Genomic DNA, 20072 nt, shown 5'->3' with positions numbered 1-20072 from the left:
TATACATTTTCGGGGAGCAAGGCACACACAGTCTGAAATCTTATTAAGACATCTTAAGAGCTGGAACACTAAATAACATGCAAATTCGAAATTTTTTTGATCCTATATGTGCATTGTTTCCATGTTCCAGGAGATCAGTAACTCACATGCCAAAGAGCTGGTATGACGCCTGCCTCTTCTACGCAGTTGTTTTTTCTGTCAATGTAAACATTACTCATTGGCTGTAACTTTTTAGGTTATAGGTTTAGGACATAAAGGTATCCAAATTATTCTTTTTCACTAAGCTTTCATACAGTTTTAATCAATGAGAAAGGGGAACTTCAAAGTGAAGAAAGAAATGAACAATGAGAAAGAAAAAAGAAAATAAAATATCCTGTTTTAATATATCTACGTCTTCCACAATTTCGATTAAAAAATTCAGGTATCTTAAATGGAAAAGTGATGAATATCTAAAATAAAATTTATATGACCAGAAAATGATTATTTGGTAATTAGAATCTTCGAGAAACAGATTCCTAAACAGAAGCTTCACTTAGTGACAAGGTTTAATCTTACATTGTGTGACAGGTACACTCCGTGTCCCACCCCCACCCCCCCACCCCCCCGGCGTTTTTGACATGACAATCACCTCATTTCGCACCTCATTTTCGCTCCTTTTGTGCTCTACCGAGCCCCCAGGCACGTGCACCCTCGGCAAGGGAAGCAGGAGGAGCGGGGCCTCTCGGTCACCAGGCAGGACCCACAGCCAATGTGGCACCTGGGCTCAGAGAAGCTTCTGGATCATGGCCAGCAATGCCCACAGCTCAGATCCAACCCAGGGTATAAATGGGGCACCACCGGAGACTCCTTTGGAGTGGTCTTCTCAGAGCAGTGGGTCTGTGTTTGAAACCTCTCGGGCTGGGATGCTGCCTGAGGAGACTTCCCAGGATTGAGTGCCCTCACCTCTTGGTGAGTGATTTCTTCTGGATATCCTTGAGTGAGCCCTCACCCCTCCGCAGGTGAGGGATTACATTCTCTGGGTACCCACGGGTGGGAGAGAGTTTCCCCCCTTTGTGAGTGAGAGTGTGTGCGCACTTTGGATCGTTGTTCTCTTGTGTGTTGACGTGTAATAACCATACCTTAACTGATACCTCAGACCTGTTATGTGTTAAATGTTATCGGAGTGTTGATTGATTTCAGTTTACCGCTGTTTTTCATTGGTTTCTGTTGTGTGGTTTTGGTTGTTTTGTGCAATAAAGTTGTTTGAGTTTGTCCTTCATTTCGGTTAGTTTTACTGTACCTCTGTCACACGTCGTTATTTACTGAGCTTGTACATCTTAGTTCGATTGATGATAACAATATTAAATATTGTTCTAGAGGATTTCCCAGCAAATTAAGAAGTACCAAAATCAGCAAGTTTTGGATGCTTGTATTTGCTCTCACATTTTGAATCTCTGCTCATTTCTCACTGGAACAAATACAGTGGTTTTTTTTTTCCCCAAGTGCCAATAAACTGACTGGAGTATTATATGCAACAGAGAACACTTAAAGTGGATTTTTTTACTGTTTCTGAAAAGAGTTAGAAATGCCAGTAGTATTATTTTTTTTGATGTATTGCCTTCCAAGGCTGGTTTCCAAACTTAACTGCAGTGCATGGTAAGCGACTCTCTACCTCTGATAACCCAACTTAAAAAGGAAATCTTTATACAGTGTGTAGCTTTTCTAGAGAAGACTCTGTTGCTTCACAGTGCTTGAAACATTAATAAGGACTAACCTGTAAATACGGGGGAAAAAGTTTAAAAATCTCTAAGTAGGTACATTTAGTGATATTAATAAGGAAAGATGGTCTAAATGGAAAATGAAACAGCACCTTGAAAAACAAGAGTATATGAGATTTAGGGATTCAGAATTACTGAAAGAGTACTTAACATTTAAGGATTACAATTTACATTACACATTGCTTTACATTAGATTACACATACATGTTTATTCTATTTTGAGCAGTGAGATATATCTGTCTTTAAAATAAAAAGACATTGGAAGGACCAGGCTGACCAGACTGCCCAGGCAAAAGATGCCTCTTCTTCAGTATTTCTCATGCTTCCCGAAAGGAGTCATTCTTCTGAAGACTTCTAGGTCAGAAGCTGAAGATACTATTCGTGTCTTCTAGATGACTGAAGAAGAGCAAACCACCTAGCAGACAAAACAAAGAAATTTGAAAAGTTTTATAAAACAGGAAGAAAGACTCTTCTACCCTTGTACAAGAACTTCATGGCTTTTGGGGCATGTTAGTTTTAACATTTAAAAAAGCCCCAAACACAAAACCCCCAAACAAGCGCAAAAAGAACAAACAATTGAAGGTTTTGTAAAAGGTTTGAAGCTTGTGAGTCAGAAATGTAATTGTGCAGTGCTTGTGAATCTGTAATGTGGCATCAGAGTTGAATCTCAAAGCTGAAAAAGGAACATTTTGAGAATTCTGGGATGAGAGAGCCCAAGGGCAATGTATGTGGCTCTGGAACAGAAATTTGACATACTGAAAATGGTAGAAGAAAAGCAAAACAATTATAAGGCAAGCTGATTTACCCAACCACAAATCCACACAAATCTGCCAAGTAAGAAAATTAAATAAGTAAACATAGAGACTCCATAGAGAAATTTCATGAATTAATTGTTTTGAAGATGTGATGTAAAACACTTCACTGTCATAGAATAAACCACAAACCAATCTGTTTGCACAGATCTGCTATTTTGCAAAAATCAAAATTAAAGACTGTTTATCAAAAAGCTGCCTGACTTCAAGCACCTAAAGTAATTCTAAGCTATTTGCCTTAAAAGTTCTCTATAGTAAATACAGAGAAACAGCCATTTTAAGCAATAGAATTCTGCCTTATGGTGAGATGGATATTGCCCTACAAGCTCTCTTCAGTTTACATTAATGATAGGGAGAGATTATAGGTAGCCTGGAGGAACTTGCTCAGATGTAGACATCTCTGCTGTAAACTAGGTTTATGGATAGACAGATAGACAGATGAATCAGATAGGACAAATGCTCAGATAGACGAATGAATCCAACAGCTAATGACTGAAATATCACATTGAATGTAATATCTCTCTTACTACCCGTAAAAGGGATTCTGGTGCAAAGATGAATGAGATATCTGAAAACACAATGCAGTATTTGCAGAGAAAAATTTAATCCAGACAGAAAACGTAGCATTCTGCTAGGCAATGATGAATTCTGCCAGTTAGATGTAATTCTAAAGGAAACCTAAAAAAAAAGGAATATCTATTCTGAGGTTGAAAACAAGACAGATATGAGTAATAGTTCTTAGTGAGGAAAGTTGTGCTAAGGCCAGAGCCATACAAACTAAAAGAAAATATATAGACTAAAGAAACCTAATGCAAAACTAAACTAAATTGTAGAAATAGCAAAGGAAAATCAAAAGTGGTTATGACAGATGGTAACAAAGGTGATTTGTTTGCTACAAATATTAAATACCATGACTGTGGCACACTCCTATATGCATCAATGCATTGACAATGCTGCAGTTAATATAACTTTAAGGAGGGCACAGAAAGGTGTGCATAAATGGCTTAAGAAAACATTCTGCATTGAGCTAGAAGATATTAGCATCAGCTAGAACAAATAACTTGACACACATCCCTTCACTTATAAATATTTTTACCACTGCTTCCTTAACTTATGTTTTGTCTCTTGAAAACAGACCCCAGATTCTAAGTTCTGTCCCAGAATCCTTCTTTATAAACACCTAAGATATGATCTAGTATCTATGTCACAAAATACTCTACCATTTCATATAACAAATGAAAATTTGTAAGAATGTTTACCTGAAAGAGCATCCTAGAGAGATGCATTCTTCCACATCTATAGCTTTTTCAATTTCTGCTAAAGAATCTTAAAGGAGCATGGCTAAAATATTTGTGATGAAGAAAAAGGCAGTATTGGGTAAACTGGGAGGATTAGGTGTCCTTTGGATGTCAGGCTGCTGTGCTTGGGAACCCATTTCCTTTTTTATTTTTTTTACGACCAGTACATACACTTAACTCAGGCTAATCAGTCCTTTAAGCGAACTTCATTCTGTCAAGTTAGAAAAAAAAAGAAAAAGCTTTGCTCGTTATGATTCTTGCAAAGAAGGTTTGATACCGTGTATATATAGTAGGAGAGCTTTTTGGTTGCAAATGGTTTTGTTTGAGTTTTATTATTTTTTTCTGATATATTTTTCTATATTTTCAAGTCCGCTGATTATCTGAGATAAAAAGCTTTTTTTAGCTAGTGAAAACATACTAGACAAAGGTTGCAAATTTTATTTTTTTTTTTTTTTTTACTTTGAGCCATGTTTTCATAGTATCTTGCTTGTGTGAAGCAAACTACCACCTTTTGTATACCAGAGCAATCTCCAGTCTACTAACTCCACACTCACTCCATTTTTTTAATACAGGTAAATTAAGGACAACAAGACTTCCAGTTACAACAAAGTGCAAAATGCCATGGTATTGTGACAGTTATTGGAGTTAGTGATATTTGACTTGCTACTTATTCAGCTAATAATCTATTCATCATTTTATACTTGATCTTTAGTTTATCTCCAGAAAATCACTAAAGTCTTGAGGTTTTCTTTGGTAAAACATGGGGGGAAAAAAGGAGAATTGATTGTTCTGCAAACTATATAATTGCAAATCATATCTTAAATAGTATTTCTTTAAATATATTAAGGAATAAGGCTTATTCTGTCAGTTTTTTGCAATGGATAAAATATGTCATATATGCATATGTATTATGTTCAAAGTGTTTTTCTTTAAAGTCCCATGCTTCTATTTATGATATGGTTCTTTACCACTAGAATCACTGTGTGCACATGATTATTCTTTGTATGTATCTTCACTTGTTAGTCTCTTGAGAACTTGTGTAATAATAAAATTCCATGTGATAAATCTTGGAAATAGGAATCATTGTGTATATGGGTATTTGGTTACTAACTTTACGCAACTTCTGACTTTTTTTCTTGATTATGGGTATGCAGGTTCACACATTCAGTCTATTACTATTGCCATTCAACTTTCTCATTTTCATTTTTTATAACAAAATTATGATTCTGAATAGATTTTGCCTACAGGGCATGACATTTTACTGTACACTTCCTTTTTAGCTCTACTTCATTTTTTTTCCTCCTCATTTTCCTAGTAAGTTTGATTTTCCTATTTTAAAATGTTAGGTTTTCTCAAAAAAAGCAAGTATATTATAGTAATTGTAAATGTCATTACAATATATGAACAAGTTGGCACCCTAATCAAGCCTTTTTCTTTTCATTTTTATGCAGCCCTGCTTCAAGTAAGGAGGAGAAGAAAGGTCAAACTAAATGTTTGGGCGCAGCAACAAGGTGAAAGGATGTAGGGCAGCATTACCATTTGTGATGGTAATGTAACAGGCAGGTTAGCAAATTACAAGTAGCTGCTGTTCACAACATATTCTACAAATGGCTTTTCTGACTGGAGGACTCATCAGTTTTGTGAACTCACCTGCTGCATATTTCTTTCCCCATAGTAAGGTTGATGTCCTCATCCAGATTCCTTTTTCATCTAGACCATCCTATGTAGACAGTGTTTAATGACTCAGATGATTTTGAAACAGCTTCTTCGAATGACCTGTAAGAATAAGCAGGGCTGAACTGAAAATTTAGGGGTGGAGCGGAGTTTCTTTCAGTCCAAACTTTCATGAATCAGTCTCCATTTCTCTTGCAGAAAAAAAAAGTTTTAAGAACTCCTCCCTGAAAGTGAAATTTTCAATTATTATGAATAAAATACTTTATTTCTAGTCAGAACATTTTAATAAATGCAAAACCAGGAAAACAAAGTAAAAAGCAAAGAGGAATGACAGGCTAGGTCTAGGCATTAGTAAGAAAAACATTCAAGGAGAAGGAAGAGCTACTTTGCCTATGGATGAAAACAGCTGCTTATTGTACAGGAGACCTGTATTACTCTATATCTATGTCCACTCAAAAAAAAGAGCTGTGGTCATCAGACTAGGTGGTATTTTGGGATGAATTACTCAGTCTATTTTGTTAACAGTGTTGAATTCTGGATACTACTCCACTTTGTATATAGTACTTAAATACTAATTGGACTAGAGACTTGCACACAAGTGTCTCACCTCTCAGCTGACATTCCCGGAAAAGGCAGAGCCTTTCTTGTTGGGCTTTTGCATTTTGTTTTGTTTTCCATCATATTTATACATCAAATTCAATGTCTTAAAAAAGAAGCAGCAGAAGTGACAGCAGGTCACAAACTGTAGGCTACTTTCTCAATGTCACTGAAGCATGCTAATCTCAGTGAAGAGTCTGTGTTGGAATGCTGACACCTCCAATGAGATTTTGCCATACCGGGGTTGATTCTGGAAGGTGCTGAACAAAAACTTCAAAAGGTCACATGATTTGAGAGATGCTTAATAGGAAGCCCAGGATGATGCATACTGTTAAAAGTAGTACGCAGAATAAAGACAGAATGCCCGATAAGCAGAATCTTATTCCATTGCATTCTTTTTTTTTTCAGTGTTTTATGCCTTCTAGTGACTAGTTTTAAATTCTAATTTATTTTAAATCAGTATCTCACTCTTATCCTGCCAGGACAGAGAAACTAATTCTACCTAGGTGAAACTGAGAAGGCTGCAAGTATATGGTTACTGCCACTAGGCTCTACGTTCTGTGTTAACTTAAATCAGTTTCCAAATGACTAGAATTTCTCTGTTGATTCCTGATCCTGGTTCTTTCTTCTATCTTCCCTACTAGAAGGATAGGTATGGAAAAGCTGTTATGACTGTGTGGTTTAGCTTCCTTCTGCTTCTGTGCAAGAATGTTTAGTCTGCATTCAATACCAGCATCATTTGTTTCTTCTCTCCTTTTGGAGAGTCTCAACTCCTAATGAACCCTCCAATGAGGCAGTAAGGGGTGAATAGTACCAGTGTGGTTAGTCATTCACCAGGGCCCAAATATCAGATTTATCTCATTTTCTTTTATCTTAACTGGATGTGGTTACTGCATATTAGTAAGAAACATTCTGAGGTCTGCCAATAGATGGGGCTACAGATTCTAAGTTTTTAATGGTATTTTCAGTTTTGCTTCTATGTTTTTCCCCAAGCTTGATAAAAATGCTGATCATTTACCTTCAAATTCTATCAGATATATTTCCTTCTGACTAGTGATTATTAGTTCAAGGACTTCATTCGTCTGGCATTTTTTTATAATAAGACAATCTAATAATATATTAAAGTCTATTTTTACATTTGATCTCCTTTATCAGATTGGCACCTCAGAGTAAAACTGATTGCTGAAGTCACCCACAATAATCTTCTTTTACTTGTTGTTCTCATATCTTTCTACTATGAACTTTATGCACCCCAGACTCCTTTTTGTCACTTTGTAAATATATCCCATCACATGTGATACAGAAAGAAAAGTAATTTTTCCAGCTGTTACTTCAGTATGTACGATAAATGTATTCTCCTGTGCAAAGCATCCCAAGCTTTCACTGCTTTCTCCAGTCAGCACAGAAGTCCACATTATTTTTTCTGATACTGAAGTTATGAAGCTCATGGTCCCTTTTTGTGTCTCAACCATGAACATGTAACCTTTGACAGCATATCAGTTGTAACTAAATAAATGGCTGTAAATTGTAAAGCAAATTTTGCCATCTTATGATTATCTTACATATAGGAAAAAAAGAATTTTTAAAATCTGAGAGTCATTTGGAGTCACTTACCTGTAGTTTCATATCACCTGTGGCAGATGATTGCAAATGGTGTTCCTCTCTTAAAATGAAAGAATTATGTAATTAAAGGTCGCATAGTGGTTTTATGTAAGGTGTTTTTTGGGTTTCTTTGTTTGTTTGTTTGTTTTTGTGTTTCTTTTTTGTCAGCTGACCTGCTTAAAATACTCCTCACAGGAATTTCTGCATCTGAAATTTTCAGTCTTGAAAGTCTGTATGCTAGAGAGTTCTCTGAGTTAATATGAAGAAACAATGTTATACAATTTCCATACAGAAGTTGCAGAAGTTACAAAATTCAAATAACTACTAACTTTGCCCTCTTTTTGGATCAGCTATTTTGTATAACTAATACTAATTTCTGGTTAAGGCTACTTAAACTTATTTTTAACAGTTCTCTAGATTTTTCTGATATTTGATAAAAGTCTTTAGTCTCTAATCTAGATTTCATTCTTCTACCCAGTTAGTTTTCATGGAAATTGTTGGAATACAATGTCTTTGATTTTACAGCTCTATAAAACTGGGCTGAAATTGAGTAATGGATTTGAAAATAACTCGTAGGAATCAAAGAGACATGGAGTTAGACACCTGCAGATACACACAGTGCATGTATGCCCCTACTTCTTACAAAAGTTGCTTAAAATGAGGTTATAAGTAAGAATACTCAACTGAATATAAAAATCTCAAATATGTATTAAACAGATGTTACCCAATCAAGTAACAGAAGAATACAAGTTTTTTAACCAAGTATTAGTTGCTGAAAAAATTGCAAATAAATTCAGTATGAGAAATAGTTTTGAGAATCAAATAATTTGTTTACTGAATTTTATTGTAAAATGAGTTACAACAAATAATTAATCTCTGTCTGTTTCACTATGAGACATAAAATAACATTAAAACCGTTGCATTGGAGCTGGTACTACAAATGCCTTAAAAAATCAAAGAAGCATTTAAATAGTTTACATGCCACATTCACACAATTACACGCAAAAAAATCTTTTGTCTCTCAGGGAAACATTTACATTGCTAGTAAATACAAGATACATGATTCATCACATTTTCCTCAAAGTGTGCTTAACCATGTTTGTTACCCAAATGGGTACTCCATCTGTTGCCCATTGTGTAAGACTACGTTTATTAAGCATAAAAAGAGTAGAATTAAATCTTTGCTGTTGTGACATACTGCCAGACTTTTTTGTGTTTATCCTCACAAGCATACTATAATGAACTTTGTTGTTTCCCAAAAAATTGAGATTAAAATTGAAAATCGCAAAAATACTACACTTCAAAAATTACAGTTTCTTTTCTGTCTTTTACTAAGGGCTCCATAGACCTTTCTACATCTGTTTGGAAGCACTTTAGGCAACAATTAGGGAAACTTGCATATATTCTGTCTCCACTACAAAACTGGTAAGATTTCAGCATAAAAGTAGTAATAATAAAATATAAATGAGCAGATCAAGCCCCTGGAGGATAAACAGAACATTTACCCAGAAGATGTTTATCCACTGAATAAATGAGGAAAGCAGAAATATCAACTAAACACCCTGCTACCGAATCACGTTGATATTTTTTGTGACACTTTACTTTATAATTTGAAAATGTACATACAAATGAGCAGGAAGACTCTTGGAAGTAGTTTGGAGAAGTTTTACAACTCCTCTCTCTTATTTATTAAACTGCATATACAAATTCTCTTTTATACAACCTGAAGAAAAAAAGTCTTTGGAGTGTGGAAGTACTAGAAACGTATGTGGTGAGAAGGCGGCAGAAATGGGTATGTTTTATGGTTCCCTTCATGACTTGTCATTTCAAAATTACCTCAGATATATGCTGGAATATTCACTAAAGAAACACATTCTAGGAAAATAAATTCTCCCCCAAAATTTAGAACTCTCAAATAGTTACTCCACCCATTGTTGTGGGAAGCTCTTAGGAAGAATTTATCGAAACACAAATTTCCACACTTTGACTTTCTGGGAGGAAAGGAGGAAATCTTGAGCAACTTAAAAATGATATCAGGGTATGTAAAAAATGTAAGGGGTAAAGTTGAAGTCATTGTACTGAATGTGCAGTAGCTACCATCCTCATCTGTATAACAGTGTTGACAAACTTTTTTAAGAACATGATTTCTGCAGTTAATTCTCCAAATTTAAAAAGAGACAGAAAAAGGAGAAGTTGAAGGCTGTGCTCAAATTGCTTATTTCATCTCACCTTCCAAAACACTTAACATTACAGAACAATTATCTTTGGCCTAGAAGTAGCTGTTATTTTCAGATACTTCTTTCAAGTAGTGCTAGTTCTTTATTCCTACAATAGGTATGTCAAACAGCCAATGGTAGTTTGCGTAGAGCTATGGATGAGCATCAGTGTATCAGCTCCGCCTCATCCTTACTGTAAAGATTATCCTTTGATCTGGCTATCATGAAAACTGTGTATTTCTAGGCTTTCCTCATTAGGAGGATTAGAATATATCTTGTTCTTGTTCCCGACAAACACTACCAATTGTTACAAAGAAATATCACAGACGCTGTTTTATTCACTGTGACACCAGTACATCTGAGTAGTTTCTGACTACCAGAAAAAGAAACAAGATCCGCTTTACTCTACCTGCATCATGTAAGATGACTTGGAGAACAAATTTACTAAAAGCAGCATTCTTAGCCCCAGAAAATTAAAAACCATCTGAGCTGTTTGAAAGACAGAAGGCTGGTAATTGTAGCATACTTGCTGCTTCCTTTCTAGCACTTCAAAGACCTGACAGTCAGATTTTGAGACAAAAATACTATAAATGAAGAAATATTTTTCTTATTCAAAACTGTAAGATGGACTAATGGGATCAGCTTAATAGGAGTTTACTTCCACTATGTATACCATGTTGGAAACAATCATAATTGAGTAAAAAGCAAAGGCTGACTGAACCAGTGAGATCAGATCCTGGAAAGGAACAGGAATATCATCCACGTTATATTCTGTAATCTCATTCCAGTACAAGAACTAGGAAAAGTGGCAAGGTGCTTCTTGATTTTAATATATAAAGTGTTTCTTCTGAATATTTAAGAAATGTAGGATCATATCTTAAATTGAAGGCACTGTTCAAGATCTAGGAGTAACCAAAACTCCTTCTTAAAATTAGTAACTCTAAAATAAGTCACTTTAAACCATTTCCATGATAAAACTTGTACTTTTGCCTGCTAGATATTTTGTATTTCTGACAGAGAAGTCACTTAGGAAGCAGAAGTTTTGCTTAGTTTTGGTTATCCTATTAAGATGCCTAAAAAGTAAACCTTCAATTGGGAGCTACATTGAAGTTATATGCTATGAAGTTCACTGCTGCCTGCAGTGTTTTACACAGATAGCAATAGTAAGAAACAACGTAGACTGTAATTATTTATGTATCTAGAGTTTTAGTGAACTATATGAAACCCTGCATATATATATAAAACATATAACGTATATATATACACAAGGTATATATAACCATGTACAGAGCTGAAGAATGGAACAGTTTATTTCCAACTGATGGTTAATCCATCTTTCTAAAAACAAATGCTGTTAATTCTGCAAAAGTACAATTTGTATAGTCGTATCAATGTTTTATAGGATAAAGCCTCGCATAACATAATAGATGCAACCTTCTATTTGTTTCACAACAGCAGTAAAACCAAAGGGGTATATAGCTTACGCTCTAAGAATAAAGGTACTTTACTGCCAAAATACAAAAGAATAAATTTTACCAAAACTTTAGTCTCCATTCTTCAGGCAACTCCATTAGAGAAAAAATGCTTCAAAAGAAAAAAAAAATCTCTAAGTTTCCTTTAGAAAGTTTATAAGAAATAGCCAAAACATGTTCTGAAAAGAAAAAGTAACTATAAGGCAGATGAGTTGGGATCCCTGGGTTAGGAGGTGAGACTGGCTGGAAGCTTCACAACCTTGGAACCTGTTGGTCAAGTCAGACTTCTTGGAGATCCTGGAAAAAAGGTAGGAAATTTTGTGTCATCTGCCTTCTGGAAGAGTACACCATGAGTTTACTTGCAAGGTTTCAAGGTCTTGAAAGGCTGGGAGAGTTGGCTTTGGTTACCGGCTCCCCTCTTTCTCCCAAGGAGCCGTAAAAGTTGCTACCTTAACTCTTAGCAGTTCATAAAGTCATGACTGCAGGTACCCGTCTCCTGAGCAGATAAGGAGGCAGGAAATGAGTTTTCAGTTATACCTTCATTTTTGCATTATTATTCTTCATATCAGGGTGGGGAAATTGCAATCTCTTTTAAACTACTGATTCTGGATTTTTTTTTTCTTTTTTTATCATTAAGTACTAAGAGACCTGTACTATTATTAATGTTTCAGAATAGAAACACTATTTACCAGACACATGATGAGTACCATACCACAGCTGCATATTTTTCACAAGCCCTTCCTTAAACAAATCCTGCATTATTGCAAGGGAATATAGTAAGGAAAAATATGGGGGAAAGTTCCTAACAGTCAACCAAAGTGCTCTTAAATATTGGTAATTAAATTCTAAATGGTGCACATGGAATTGCTATAACAGAATCAGCTGCTGCACAGTTACAGAACAAAGTTACTTATTTATAATGTTTTCCATGGCGCTCTTCCCTGTAGCACTTGAGCAAACTAAAAACAGTAGTGGATTTATCCTATCCGCCAAGGACTGCTGTGAACCTGGATAATATTTCATTCCCATAAGGTGTGAAATGGTTTACTTGTAGTTGCAACAGAGGTTCATCTGAAGTCCCATTTTATGAGTTTCTGTTTATTAATTCCCTATTAAGACTATGTATGTTGGGCCTGAATTAAAACTTAATGTTAGCAGACACTGCAAAATCCATAGGATCTTATGTTTGAATTTAGTGGATATTTTCTTTTGATTGGGATCTGAATAGGAAATGAACCAAATTTTGTTGCTTTAGTGCCTCTTCTGCCACCACTGATCAGTATCAGCAGCTTCTGCTGCTTGCCATGCAGTGGAGAAACAGATAATGATCATAGTCCAGGATATATGTTGACTGTTACTTGATTTGTCTGATACATATTATTCCATGATGAAAAGAAAGGGTCACATATTCTTCTAGAAGTCTCCTGCCTAACATCAGTGCTTAGTTTCCAGAGAGAAAACTGTCCTCAAAAAAAAAAAAAAAAAAAAAGAAAAGGCAGGCAAAGAAAATAATCTTTAATCAAAGAACAATTAAAAAACTAACTTTCCTTCTGTTTGTTCAGGTCTTTCATTCAAAATTAAAGCTGGAGGGTTTTTTCTTTTTTATCCTTCTTTTTATTTCTTTTTTTCCTGAAAATTTGGTCTGACTTCTGGAAAGTAAAGTGAGAAGGCTACTGTGAAAATGTGCAAATTCAAGTGAAGTTTGGTAAACATTTTCAGTTGAAAAAAGACCCATAACAAACCAGAATGAAAACGCTAGGAAGAGCTAATAGTGATTTTTTTTTTTTTCAACATGGTGAAAACAGGAAGAGAAAGGTCGATAAATGTGCAGGGGAAGGAGAGACTGTGCTCTGGAGACTGGAGAGCTTTTGAGATAAAGGATTGGAGAGGCTCAGGATTGCCTGAGGAATACCGTTACACACTGCCTACTTCAGTCATATGTACACCCAATACTCGGGTTTCTGGGGCTTCTAAATATTACAGAAGTTTGATATTCTAATTTTACACAATAAATGTTTTAATATGCATGTATGATTTTCAGTCTGTAAAACTGAAAAGTTTAATACTGTAATGTATCTTAAAATTATATACCTCAAAAGAGACCACCTGTTTTTTGCAGATGGGAAGGTTTTCACTTCTTTGTAAGTATCAAGATTGCACTGTTATCCAGGATGTAATCTGTGCAATCCCAATATGAATATCACAAACCTCTATCCTTCTTCAAAAGGCTTTTCATCCATTACTATTACTATTATAATCCATAGCTAAGCACTCTTATGCTGTTTTTTTACTGTTTTTTTTTTCTAAACTTAACAAGCATGTAACATCAGGTGTGGATGCAAAAACTCATCACATCATTGAGTTCCAATAATTCCTATATATATTTATGTACCTCATTCGTGTTTTCTGTAATTCTTAATCTTGTTTTTTTCTTAACATAGGTTTGAATTTTTTAATTTATTTTTTAAAATCAAATTAAATTAAATTTTAATAATTTTTTTTCCATGTATGTTTTTAATGCCGAAGCTCCTTTGGTACTTCCCAGCAAGTAACAAGCCAGAAAACACCTCCCAGGCCAAAACTCAACAAAGACAACAATATTTGGTAAGTAGACTGTTGTGGTTTAACCACAGCCAGCAACTAAGCACCACACAGCTGCTTGCTCACTCCCTCCTCCCTGGTGGGATGGGGGAGAGAATCAAAAGAGTAAAAGTGAGAAAACTCATCAGTTGATATAAGAACAGTTTAATAATTGAAATAAAATAAAGTAAAATAGTAGTCGTAGTCGTAGTCGTAGTCGTAGTTGTAGTCCTAGCCGTAGTCGTAGTTGTAGTCGTAATAATAATAATAATAATAATAATATACAAAGCAAGTGATGCATGATACAATTGCTCACCACCCACTGACTGATGCCCATCCCATCCCCGAGCAGTGGTCCCCCCCCTCCTGGCCAACTCCCCCCAGCTTATATACTAAGCATGACATCATACAGTATGGAATACCCCTTTGGCTGGTTTGAGTCAGCTGTCCTGGATGTGCCCCCTCCCAGCTTTTTGTGCACCTGGCAGAGTGTGGGAAGCTGAAAAGTCCTTGACTAGTGTAAGCACTACTCGGCATCAGCTAAAACATTAATGTGTATCAGCATTATTCTCATACTAAATCCAAACCACAGCACTATACCAGCTACTAAGAAGAAAATTAACTCTATCCCAGCCAAAACCAGGACATAGTGTAAGAATTGTTACCTGTTTTAACAAAGAATAAAAGAAGCCAATTTTTTTAACTTAATCTCAGAAGCCATTTTATTATAGATGTTTTTGAGCTTTTGTTTGAAGTTTGGTTGAAGACAGAAAAAGTAATTCCTTTTGTTGGAAAAAGAAAAATAACTTTGGTCAACCAGGTAAAGTTCTGAAGTACAGATGATTAGAAAATTATCTTGAAATTATTGAAGGAAAAAATGTCTTCTGAAAACACATTTATCCCAAGGGTTTTTTTAGATACACATTTCAATGCCTAAAGATAGGACTGAAAGCTGATTCAGTGTTCCCAAATATCATCAGAAGTCCAGTTAATGTCCTATAACTGTCATGATTTTAAGACAAAAAATAGATGATCAGAAATAACATGCACATTTCATAGAATCGTAAAATACCAGGTCGGAAGGGACCTCGAGGATCATCTGGTCCAAACTTTCTAGCACAATCTAGACAAGATGGCCCAGCACCATGTCCAGCTGAGTTTTAAATGTGTTCAGTGTAGCGGAGTCAACCACTTCCCTGGGGAGATTATTCCAATAATTGACTGTCCTCATTGTGAAAAACTTTCCTCTCGTGTCCAATTGGAATCTCCCTGGGAGTAACTTGTACCCTTAACTTTAAACTTTAACTTTCAACATTTATCAAGAAAGACACTCTTCACAATTAATTGTGAATAAAATATGATAACAAATGAACTGGTGAGCATCTACCCCAAGATCCTCCGAAGTGTTTGAACACCCAGAGAGGATTATCACATCACAACCCTAAAGAATGAGTAGATTGGAGTCGCTGGTTTCTAGGTGAGTTTTCTAGAGAGGAGAGAGAGCAGGTAAATGGAACTAACCATAAAATACCCAAACTACATCAACACTATAGAAAGACAGCTTTTATTACAGAAGAAAAAGTGTGTCAGTTAAACGCTGATAACAAGATAAGCACTCTAAGTTAGTTTGGAGAAGATCTTCATAGAGTCTGCAATCTCTTCATAAATATGATTTATTTTGAGAATCCTACTGCTAGCCTATTTCAAGATTTTATTTCCTGTAATAATGATAACTGCATAATGAATATGTTCATATATATTATATATCTAGAGTCTTGACTACAAGCACAGTGGATGAATGACAAGGGCACTGATGTGCAATACGATGACAGACTACCATTTTTAATTGCAGACATGTAGGTATATGCCCTCGCATCGCATTTTATTTCTAGGAGCAAAGTGTAAACTTAATTACTGTAAACTTAGTTCCTTTCTCCAGTTTTTTTCACACAGCATGACTAAAAACCAGGGTGAAAGCTGGGTCCATGTAAAGGAGGTATCTGCCTGCTTTCTTTACCTCCCAGTGTTAATACTGCATGTCAGTTTTTGTTCACAGTTTTTGGAGCAGCATTCTATTACCATTTGCTCTCCATTTAAAAATCAATTTTGGCTAGCTGGCTGATAGTGCATAGCCATTAGGTAAGGCATTTACAGCCCAGTCACACATGACATACCTCTGAATCAAATCTTCTAACTTCCTCTGAATAATACCAGACCTAGTTTTCTGATAAATGATCATTGTTGTCATCGACCATGAATTGCTCTGCCCTTATGCATGGTTTATATCTTCATTTTCTATTTCAGCTTCCTTTTTGTGAACTGACCGTTGCCAGTTGCTGAATTTCCTAAATGTTTTGAAAATGTATTCCTCTCTGGCAGAGAAACGTGCCAACTGCCTGAGCAGCATCACAAAAGACAAGATGAGAATTAAGTGAGGTGCGTAAGATTGACATGACTTACTTTCTGTATTTTCTCTCAGCTCTAACAATATTTCAAAACAAATTTTACCTAAGTATATAATTAGGAAGTCAGGCAGCTGGCACTGACTGACAAGGAATGCAGTAGTGACATCCGTTGACTCCAAACTATGCCATGGCCTTCCTGTTGCCATAGTATATACCCTTTCATTTGAGTGACCATATTCAGTTCCTCCAGTCTCTTCTCAGCTCTCTTGTGAGTCCAATGTCCAATTTGTTGACTGAAGGCTTTGCAGAATGCTGCCTGCAGGAGGAAGAAGGAAAATGCATTAAAAAATTTAGTAAGGAAAATTATGTGAACAACTCTGGAGAACAGAAATTAGTTATAAATTAGGCTCCAACCAAAGTACTGGTATTTCAGGTTCTACTGCTAATGTAAAGGAATGAATACAAATCTAATTGAAATTCAAACTAAATTGGCTCAAAGAGCTTCTTACCATTACTGCTGGCTTACATTCTGCCATTTCTATGGTAGATTATTATTCTGATTCTCAGTTTCTAAAAATGCCCTGGTTCATACAGTAGAGAGAAATGCGTATGTCAGCCAACCAAACCATGACTTGAGAGAAGATGAGTAGGGTCAAGCTAGTCAGTGTCCTGTTTCAGACACTGGCCAACATCAAATGTCTAAGGAAGATTGTAACAGTAAGGTACACCCCTTTTCTTTCTGATTTGTCTTGAAACCAAGACTTTCCAAGGAGCATTTCCAGTTCTCCTTGTAAGCTTTGTATGTTTGATAATCTACTAGCTCTGTCTGATACTGTCAGTGACAATAATGGAACAAACTTACTCATCCTGACTGGTCCAAAAACATCATTGTCAAGTGTGTGATACTGAATCAATTCCTCATTTGAACTGGAAATTCTGGAGAAAACTTCCAGCCTTCAGACTAACATATCACTTCTTACTGGTTAGCTTCTGCTGTTCGTAAGAGAACAGGTCTTTGAGTAGTTTCCAGAAGCTATAATTTAGGCAACCTCTCAGTCTTCATGGCCAGTGGATTTACTACAGTGGAAGCAGCCAGAAAGCTTGCAAATAATGCTACACTTACCTGGTGTCCTGGTTTCAGCTGGGATAGAGTTAATTTTCTTCTTAGTAGCTGGTAGAGTGCTGTGTTTTGGATTTAGTATGAGAATCATGTTGATAACACACTGATGTTTCAGTTGTTGCTAAGTAGTGCTCACACCAGTCAAGGACTTTTCAGCTTCCCATGCTCTGCCCAGTGCACAAGAAGCTGGGAGGGGGCACAGCCAGGGAGGCTGACCCAGACTGGCCAAGGGGCTATTCCATACCATATGACATCATGCTCAGTATATAAACTGAGGAGAGCTGGCCGGAGGGGAAGGCGATCACTGCTCGGGAACGGGCTGGGCATTGTCGGTGGGTGGTGAGCAATTGTGTCGTGTATCACTTGCTTTATATTATTATTATTGTATTATATTACTATTATTACTACTATTCTATTTCATTTTACTTCAATTATTAAACTGTTCTTATCTCAACCCACGAGTTTTTCTGACTTTCACCCTACCAATTTTCTCCCCTACCCCACCGGGAGGGGGGAGTGAGCAAGCGGCTGTGTGGTGCATAGTTGCTGGCTGGGGTTAAACCATGACACCTGGCTAGCAGCCAACAATAAGGGGGTCTTCCACACTGAAATTTCTGCTGCTTCCCAAGCTGCAGGAATTACTAAAAGCTGTACAATATAAATCTGAAAACCTGTGAAACTGCCCTGTACACCAATACAAACTATATCCAGATGAATTCCCTGTATTAGCAGGAATCTTCTTCCATTCTTTGCTATTCCCAAGGGCAAGGTTTGTGAATCACCCTCTGAATAAGACCTACACCTTCTTGTATCATCATTCCATTTTGGCAACATAGTTCCAAAGGCTACATTAGAAAATGGATAACAAAATATTAAAATCTTTGTTAATTTAAGGACCTTGGAAATTAAGTTTTCCACCTATTGACTATATATGCATATGTATAAAACACCCCTGCTTGATTTCTTGAATGACTCCTATCAAGCTGGTTAAGTTCCAGTTGGACTACAGGTAAAACGGTCTCTTGCACTTACTTCTGTGTCATCAAATGTGCTATTTGAAATTCTCATCCTAACATGGGAAGAAAGGAATTATATTAGCTTATTTGATAGATGATCTTGTTTCATTTTTCATCCTTGTTTATTCAAAACCCCTTCCTGAAAACCACTATTGTCTGCTTTCTCAGGGATAAGGACTTAAAAAAAAAAAAAAAAAAAAAAAAAGTGATATCCATCTTCTTTATTTAGTTTCCTGAGACAAAACAGAGGATTCTGTATTTATCAGATGAAAGAAAGGATGAATAGTTAAGAAAAATCTGAAGGGCAAACCTGGAGATACCTTTAAGGTTTGAATTCTGAAACTAGAAATAAAATAAAGGAAACATTATAGTTCATTGTCAGGAAGGACAGTGAGAAGAAGGTTGTCTGTACGTTCTGCCAAAAATGTTTGTATGTGAATTTGGAGCTTCACTAGATTCATTACATTAAGTTTAGTGTTAACTGTTCCTTTAGCAATAGAAGCATGTTCAAACTAACAAAGGAAAAGAACAAAATTATCATGATGTGAGTTCTCAAGGAGAGAAAAGTCTAGATGTTAAATCTTTGCTCATTTTGCCTTTTTCTTTCACACTTAGTATGATTCAATCATGAACCATGTCTATGATTTGAAACATTAGCTACAAATGGCATAATAAGAGGTACAAGAAGATGAAATTTATAACATTTCTTCACCTACCTGCCTGATTTCCAAACTCATCTATTTGAAATGACAATGAATCTTTCTCGAATTTGGATCTGTTCAATTTATTTATTCGGTATTCAGATAACATGAAGTTCTTTTAAAAAATTTACAGAGACGCTTTTGTCCTCTCTGAACAACATGGATAAAATGCTCTTGCCCACTACTTTTTTATATGCCAGGCTCAGTCCAAACCTTCCTTTCACTCTGTGGGTGCTCTGAAATTGGTCAAAGTAATATTTAAACAGAACTAATTAGCTTCCAACAGAAGGTGGTATCACCAACATTTGTGCTATAAAATAACAGAGTCAATGGATGTTTGGCATCACTAACAACCAGTCTAAAACTTAACAGAAAACAAAAAGAAAACACATAAAACCCAAGTACTTTTTTAAAAAATTGTGTAGTTATTGTGGCTTGTTCTGCTATTATGTTTAGGAATTCAGATATTTCTTGTAGCTTTTATTATCATAGAGGCTACCAAAAGACAGCAGTGAAGCTGAAGAAAAACAGCTGTTTTATCATTTAATATAGTGCTCTTCAGACTAGGGTGACAGACTGATGGAAGAAGCTGGAAAAAACCCTTAATTGTGTATGTCCTACTATATACACATAGCATGTAGAAAAATTGTCGGAATTAAAGATGTAATATTGTAATATAACTAATACAAATATGATTTAGTAAATCTTGTTTACACATGCAGATGTTTTTGGTAATTGTATTTTTAATACAGTTCATTTGGGTCAATGTTACTGACTACAAACTACAGGAAAAAGTACGTACAGTGTGCTTTAGACCATTTG

The sequence above is a fragment of the Platalea leucorodia genome (genome assembly GCF_965183815.1).
Source record: "Platalea leucorodia genome assembly, chromosome: Z".
Taxonomy (NCBI): Eukaryota; Metazoa; Chordata; class Aves; order Pelecaniformes; family Threskiornithidae; genus Platalea; species Platalea leucorodia.
Note: the sequence above shows the minus strand (reverse complement) of the source record.